Raw genomic sequence first — 8,172 nt, 5'->3', positions numbered from 1 at the left:
GACGCTTACTAGCGATCGTGCTTCCCATCGTTTGTCTGGGGCAACTCGTAGTATGGCGGCGAGTGTATTTTCGTAAGTTCTCTGGTCAAACTTCGCCGAAACTTTTATAGTTTCTACTATATTCGGCACGAAACTTTATAGTTTCTGTATTCGGCTTTGAAATAACGTTGGATTTAATATCCACTTAATTTATGTAATTTTGAATCTCCGAAGTGAAGCATTTTGACTCTTTATTTTAGTAAAGTACTTTTTAAATCAACTAATCTTTCCAAACTTTATTTTGTCTAAATACACAAGGGTGGTCTAAAAGGTTCTCAGCCTCGACCATACATGGCAACACTATCCACAAGATTTTTTTTTTTAAGTTGGTACGACATAAGCATCCATGCGAAATAATTGCAAGTCATTCTAATAAGCATTTCGTTTTACAGAACTGTCTGAAGCAAAGTGTAGTATGTATCCCTTGAAATGGATAAAACTGAGTATCGTGCAGTTATAAAATTCTTTGTAAAAGAAGGTTTAACGCGAAATGAAATTCATTCGAAGTTCATAAAAATTTATGGGCACTTTTCTCCTTCGTTTTCGACAATGAAGAAATGGGTTGCCGAGTTTAATGTGGCCGTACCAGCCTTGAAGGTGATACACGTGAAGGACGTCCAAAAAGTGTAACAACACCAGAAATCATAGATCAAGCGCACGATATTGGATGACTCGCGAGTCAAGTGTGTGAAGTTGCTGAGACTACAGGTATTTCAAAAGAACGTGTGGGATATATTTTGCATGAAGAATTGCAAATAAAAAAAGCTTTCTTTGCGCAAAATCGGTGCAATGCTTGCTCACAGCAAATAAAAAATGCACTAGCATGAAAATCTCTGACTAGTGCTTGGAGCGTTTTAACTAGAATAAAACTGATTTTGTGTGTCAATTTATTACTACGGGTGAGACTTTGATTCACGATTACACACCAGAATCCAAACAGCAGTCAAAACAGTGGACTGAAGCCTGTTGTTCAGCTCCAAAGAAGACAGAGTCGGTTCCATCAGCAGGAAAGGTCATGGCATCGGTGTTTTGGGATGCTAAAGGCATTCTGTTTATTAATTATCTTGAAAAGGATAAAACAATAACCAGGAATATTATTCCGATCTTTTAACCAGACTAGACGAACAAATTCGTGAGAAAAGTCTCGGTTTGCAGAAGAAAAAAATCATCTTTCATCAGGACAATGCACTCGCCCACAGAAGTGTTTTGGCAATGGGAAAATTAAGGGATCTGCACTGTGAATTGTTGGAGCATCTACCCTATTCCCCATATTTGGCTCCCTCCGACTTCTATATTTTTCTTCGAATCAAGAGGTAATTGATTCGAAGAAATGCAGCTGTAGAAAATACCCCTCTACAGCTACATGTGCAGCTGTAGAGGGGTATTTTGCATATCTTACTGAGAACCACTACAGGGACGGGATAATGATGCTGAAGCATCGCAGGAATAAATGTATTAGCCTTAAGCGAGATTATGTTGAAAAATAAAAATTATTTTGAAATTATAAATTTGTTTTTTCATTGTCAGGCCGAGAACTTTTCAGACCAACTTCTTATATAGTTTTTTTTTTTTTTTTCTAAATAAGTTAGGAAATTTACTGGCCTTTTTTAGTTAACTTATATTAGTTGCTTAGGTGGCGGTTTTTAGAATGCTTCTTAATATTCGATTGCTGTTTTATATTCTTTAACCGACGATACCCATTACACTTAGGCTAAAACTCTACGCTAATAAAGTATTTTTCGTGAGTTTTCTTTCGGTATTGGAATTATTTTAAATATGCTCTACTCAAGGTATTTCATTTTTGTCCAGGACATATTACAGGGGCACGCTTTACTACAATACAATGTTTATCGATTTATTATTTTTATGCGAATGTCATCTACCATAGGTCATAAACCTCTTTTCAACTTATTACCGATTTTGCATGTTAATGGTAAAACAGACCAGAAACTCTGCTCTGAAACCAAACATGTTCCTTTTTGTTAGGCCACTTCACGTCTCTAATAAACAGGTAATTGTTGATCAACAATAAACATCACGTGATGTTAATGTATTTTCTATTCCATCGGGAAACAATTCCTCCTCACTTACCATCTCACATGAGTAAAATCTGCTCTTAATTACTGTGGTGGACCAAATTCTTACTCAATTTCCAGACAGTTATTGATTCTCTCTCTCCTCCCACTATATATAGAAAATCTTTGTAAAATCCGTTTACAAAACATATGTCTCTATGACAATCTTCTCATGCTTTTCCGCCTATCTCACAACCTCTGCAATATATGTTGCTATTCTCTTTAGGATGGTTAATCATTTCCCAAAGGTCTAAGCATCATATACTACAGAACATTGCACACAACTATATATCTCCATTAAACATTCCACATTATAATTGTGGGGTGTATAAAAGAAAGTATCATGTCCACTCCAGTTTACCTCATAACTTGCAATATCGTATTCTGTCAGAGGCATTTTCCAAATCGAATAACATTTGGTCTGGACAGACCACTTGCTTTTCTAGTTTAAACTATTATATCGAAAACTGTTTTAAAGAAAAGAAATAGTTACATTATAGCATAAATTGAAAGCTAAACGATTATTTTTCTGGCATCCTTAAAAATAATTAAGGGTGATTATGGCCACTATTCAGGGATGAATGGGGAAACTTTATGGGCAACAATGTAACTATTAATTAAGGGGATATATATATATATATATATATATATATATATATATACCGAAAAACTATCGCGAATCCAAGTGTAAATGACCACTTGGTAGTACAACACCAAGGCAACTCGAAGCAAAGGTGGAGCAAGATCCCTCACTATCCTTGATATTTTCTCATAATGTAAAAACACATCCCCTAGGGGATGTAATACTGTAATTACATTATGAGAAGAGGTCACTACCAGACCGGCTTCAACCTTTTTTGAAGTCTCATCAGTGAGTATGTAGACCTGGAAGATAACAAGGTTTAAGTGAAAAGAACTTACATACCTTTACTATACGAATGCCATAAAGATGTGTTTGTATATTATAACATAATTTGAAAGCCAAACGGCTATTTTTCTGGCATCCTTAATAATAATTAAGGGGATACAAATCCCTTGTTTTTCAACTGCCAGTAAGCAGAAAATATCAAGGATAGCGAGAGAGCTTGCTCCACCTTTGCTTCGAGTTGCCTTGGCGTTGTACTACCAAGTGGCCATTTACACTTGGATTCGCCGACAGTTTTTCAGTATATATGAAACTCATAGATTCGTAGTTCTCGATCTTAGAGTTTTGCTAACTGGCAGTTGAACAACAAGGGATTTGTATCCCCTTGATTATTGTTAAGGATGCCAGAAAAATAGCCGTTTGGCTTTCAATTTATAATATACAAACACACCTTTATGGCATTCGTATAGTAAAGGTATGTAAGTTCTTTTGTATCCCCTTAATTAATAGTTACTTTGTTGCCCATAATGTTTCCCCACTCATCCCTGAATTGTGGCCATAATCAAATTATTTGCCAAAGCTATAATCACCATTCCACAGATACTAGGTAGGTCTATAATTGGTTTCTACTCTTCTCATACCGCTTTCATTCATAAGGATGCCACGTTATCTACCTTCCGCTCGTTTCGAACAGTGAAAGAATTAAACAGGTTCAAGAGTTAATATCTCCATAATGATCTCTGGTACTTGAAGTCCTTTAGTTTCCATGGCCAGCTCATAATGTGTTTCATAATAATAAATTTAGGACAAGATGGTTAGTCTCGTGCCAAAGTACGTATATACGTATTTTGTGTGTCAATTGCGTGTGTTCTCTTACTGATTTTCCAAGTTACACAGAAAAAAACAAACAAAAAAACTACAATCCCCTATGAAACCAATTAACTCACATGCAGTTGAAAACTTTTAAAATGAAAAAGTTATATGGACCTTAGATGGAATTCGAACATTAATATTTTCAACAAAAGGACTCATCGAAACCGACGACGCATCATGTCCAAGACATTACCAAATCCTTTTCACATTTCCTTAACGGGCACATCGACGTCCGATTGAATTCTACCCGGAGATTTCCGGTGTTTTACCAAAAATGAAAAATAAAAATGCGTTAACGCCTTTTATTCCCATACAGAGAGTACGTGAGACTACTTTAGCCCTGTCTAACTTTGAAATTCGAGGGGGAATTTCAATCTCTACCAGCAGTCAATCAGTGCTATCTGGCCCAAGACTACCACTAATTATAAACGGCATCAATTGAACGGACGTCAGACAGTGCTGTCATCTTGTATCCCCAAAGCCTAACAATATATTTATTGTCTGAAATAGTGTGTATGGTACAGTCTAGTTTCTTGAGTTTTAAAGGATGAAAAATCCGACTTTCTGGAAGAAAAGGGTTCAAGTAGAAGTTCCCCTAGTTGGCGACTATATTCGAACCGAGAACAGCTTTAATTAGGATAGCCAACTGCTATGAAAGCTACTGTCATTACACAAGCTACTATGCCTTCCGTTAAGTTTTACATGGTTTATTAAATATTTATTCAACCGTTTCTGAGTTGCAACAAATATCATATCAATTCCTTGCAGATGAAAAAGCGATTGTTCAATAATTCGATTACTTCAGCTACTGCAGTGCAACAAATTTATTTTTCCATAGTCATTTTTCGTTTTAACTGTCACATAATAAACACTCTCAGGGATTTACTTGAAATTATTTATCAAATTTTCTCTCATAAACTGATTTTGCTTTTCTTCCTATATTGTACTTGTCACTCTTCTAGTTCACCTGTTTTATTATTCATGCACTTTTTTTATCTCATTGTAATGCATATCATTTTCTTTTCATCCATCGCGAAGAGGCCTATATAGCCATGTGGAAGTGATGCTTGTACCCAGTCTTACCATAAATACTGTGCGACCACAGACCCCTCGACACGTCTGCGTATGTCAGAATAAGGCGAATTCATTCCCATAATAGGGTAATCGATGCGTTTCGTGGGATAAGTGTTTATTATTATACGTCGGAAAATTAGCTTTTCTTTTATTATTATTATTATTATTATTATTATGTGGCACCTCCAGGGAGTCCAAAGACTCATCGAGGAAGAGTGTGCCAACAGCATTGAACGATTGAACCCCTTCCAACTACTAACCGCGCTCAAACTTGTTTAATTTTTTGCATGAGCCATTAGTTGCAGAGGCTCTACCAATCGACCAACCTTTGCTGGCAACAATTATTAGTTTTCAAAGTGGTAACTATTTTGCTTGTACAATAGTTGGAAAAATTACGTATAAAGCACGCGATTTCGTGTTGCTAACGAATTTGTACATCGACTTATTTCTTTCTGCCTTCAACATGAATTGACTCTTCTTGGTCGATTGCCAGCCGAGGGTCTCGGATCTCTGGTCGGACAGCACTGTTACAATATCTGCAGCGCTGCGCTAACCACATAATTTGGCGAACTCGGTTCCGTTATTGGCGCTGTGAACAGCAAACAATCGCGTGTTTATCAATAGAGAGTTGTCTTGTGAGAGCTGTATATGGATTAACATGCAGTGGGGAGATTATGAGAACCGTTTAGCTAATAGCACTTCACTAGGTTGGAATGCAGCCACCAGTTATTTTCAACACGCTAAAAATACTAGAGATAAGTAGGATGTTTGTATATCGGACTAATAACCGTTATAACAATACAGAAGATGTATCTAACCGCAAAAGAACAGGTCCATGCACTGTGTTAGAACACAACAGCTTGTGAAAGCCGTGAAGGCACACCTCCACCATACTGCTGTGAGAAGACAAAGTGATGCCATAAGAGAAGAACGTTTCGAAGAGAACGTTGTCACGTGTACTAATTGATGATCTTGAGGTAAGAGCCTATCGTCGTTCTACTGGTCACTTTTTAACACACAACTGATGCGATAGAGAATGATAAAATCAAAGGCACTTCTCTGACGGTAGGCAAATAACAGACACAGAGATATCCGCTTCACAAATGAGAAGATTTTCACCATCGAAGAGTCGTTTAACCTCCATAAACGATCGGGTATATGCTGTGGATGATAGCATAGTACTTGCGATAGCACACAGGATTCAAAAAGGTCATCAACCCACGTTAGTGATGGTTTGGTTGATGGTGACATGTCAGAGGTATCCAAGTTGCATTTCTGCAAAAGGAGTCAAAACCTCTGCCAAAGTGCATCAAGACACATTGCTGGAACCTGTAGTATGGCCCCCTGAACAACATCTTATTTCACGGTATGCAGTGGACCTTCCAACAGGACTTAGCCCCTGCATACAAGGCAAGAACCACACAAAAGTGGTTGGAGGGGAATGTGCCTGACCACATATCATTATCTGATCCAAATCCGTTGGGATTGAGAGAGTATCCTGAAAGAAACAACATCCCAGCATAGCCAGCCTGTTAGTGGATTAGGAGCGAGCAGTGGCAGCGTTTCCGTTGGATGTTGTGAGTACCTCCATCAATATTTGGCCTCACAGACTTCAGACATGCATGAAAACAAAATGAGAAAATTTCGAACATTGAGTGCTGCTATATGCACGTTATACAAGTGGCTTGTATGCTGAAAGCTGTAAATGATATTATGATAGATTAAAGATTTATGCGTTGTTCAAATAGTTGCAGTATTTATGGCTAGACTAGGCATTTTCAGCAATAGGCCACCCAAAGCAAGCTGTTCAGAGTTAGAATCTAATCGCCGATTATAGGAAATTTTTTCGAAGGGTTTTTCAGTTTGACGATGTGATATTTTTCGTCCGTAAACTCAAGAAAAACACAGAACCTTATACTATTTCAAACAATAATATACCTCGTTGCAGTTAAGAATTATGATGAGATGCTGGCACTTCTCTTCTTCTCTTTACTAAGTGCCGTTTCTAGTTAACGAAGCCTTGGACTAGCTGTCTCTGATTGTATCACCACTCGAGATAGAATTGCCTCCTCAGCATCCAAAAGTTAAAAATTCCGTTTCATGACCTTCTACTCCCGTATGAAAGAACAGGCTTTTTTTTGAATATCATTTAATGAATTTCAAAAGCCTCTTCAACATTTCATGCACTGTTGTCTATCTATCTAGATTGTGTGATATAGATATATACATAAAATAATCAAATAAAATGAGATTAAATTATGAACTATCATGTACGAGAGAGATAAACCATGGAGTCCGACAGAGATGTCCCCATTCAACACTCTTTTTAATACTTATCTAAATGAAATAATAATAAAATGGAATAAAAATTTCCATCAGGCTATTAAACTTTCTCCTGTTGTGAACTTAAACACTCTCTTTTTTGCTAATGATCAAATGCTAATTACAAATTCTGAAGATAACTTATAGAAAGGTATTTTAAATTTAAATGAAATAGTCAAAGGTTATGGAATGATAATATCAATAGAAAAATAAAATTACAATGCCCATTAAAGGACAAGATCCAGTAGGAACTAAAATAGTAATACATAACAGATTTTAGACAAGTGAATTCATTTAACTACCTAGGATGTATGATTACATATAAAAATGAAAAAGATATAAACCGAAAAATTGCTAAATATTTAAAAATAAAAGGTGTAATTAACTCTATATTTAAACCAAACCTAGTTCAAAAAGAAACTAGACTGAAAGTATACAATACATTAGCCCTACCAGTCCTATTGTATGGAAGTGAAATCTGGACAATAAAACAAAAAGACAAGCAAAGATTAACAACAGCACAAATGAAGTTTATGAGAAAAATTGCAAAGTATACTCTATTTGATTACAAAAGAAGCGAAGAAATTATGAAAGAATTAAACCAAGAATCAGTAATAGAAAAAATTAAAAATATAAACATAAATGGATGGATCAATTTGAAAGAATGAAAAGAGAATGATTATCAAAACAAGCCTTAAATAGCAGACCATTAGGAAAACGAAAACCAGGACGTCCTCTTAAGAGATTCAATGATGACTTCTAAGGCCGGAACAAGCCATTCTAGGCCTAAATCCTTGACAAGCATGATGATGATGATGATGATGATGAGATATATAGATTGAGATTTGTCATCTTTGGAAACTGTGTAAAGGTGCGTTGAATAGGGGATTAAGTTGTAGATTTTTTTATGTGGGTAGATCTCTG

This window comes from Typopeltis vanoorti, chromosome 20, assembly GCF_054136105.1.
Source record: "Typopeltis vanoorti isolate ZY-2024b chromosome 20, IOZ_Tvanoo_1.0, whole genome shotgun sequence".
Lineage (NCBI taxonomy): Eukaryota > Metazoa > Arthropoda > Arachnida > Uropygi > Thelyphonidae > Typopeltis > Typopeltis vanoorti.
Note: the sequence above shows the minus strand (reverse complement) of the source record.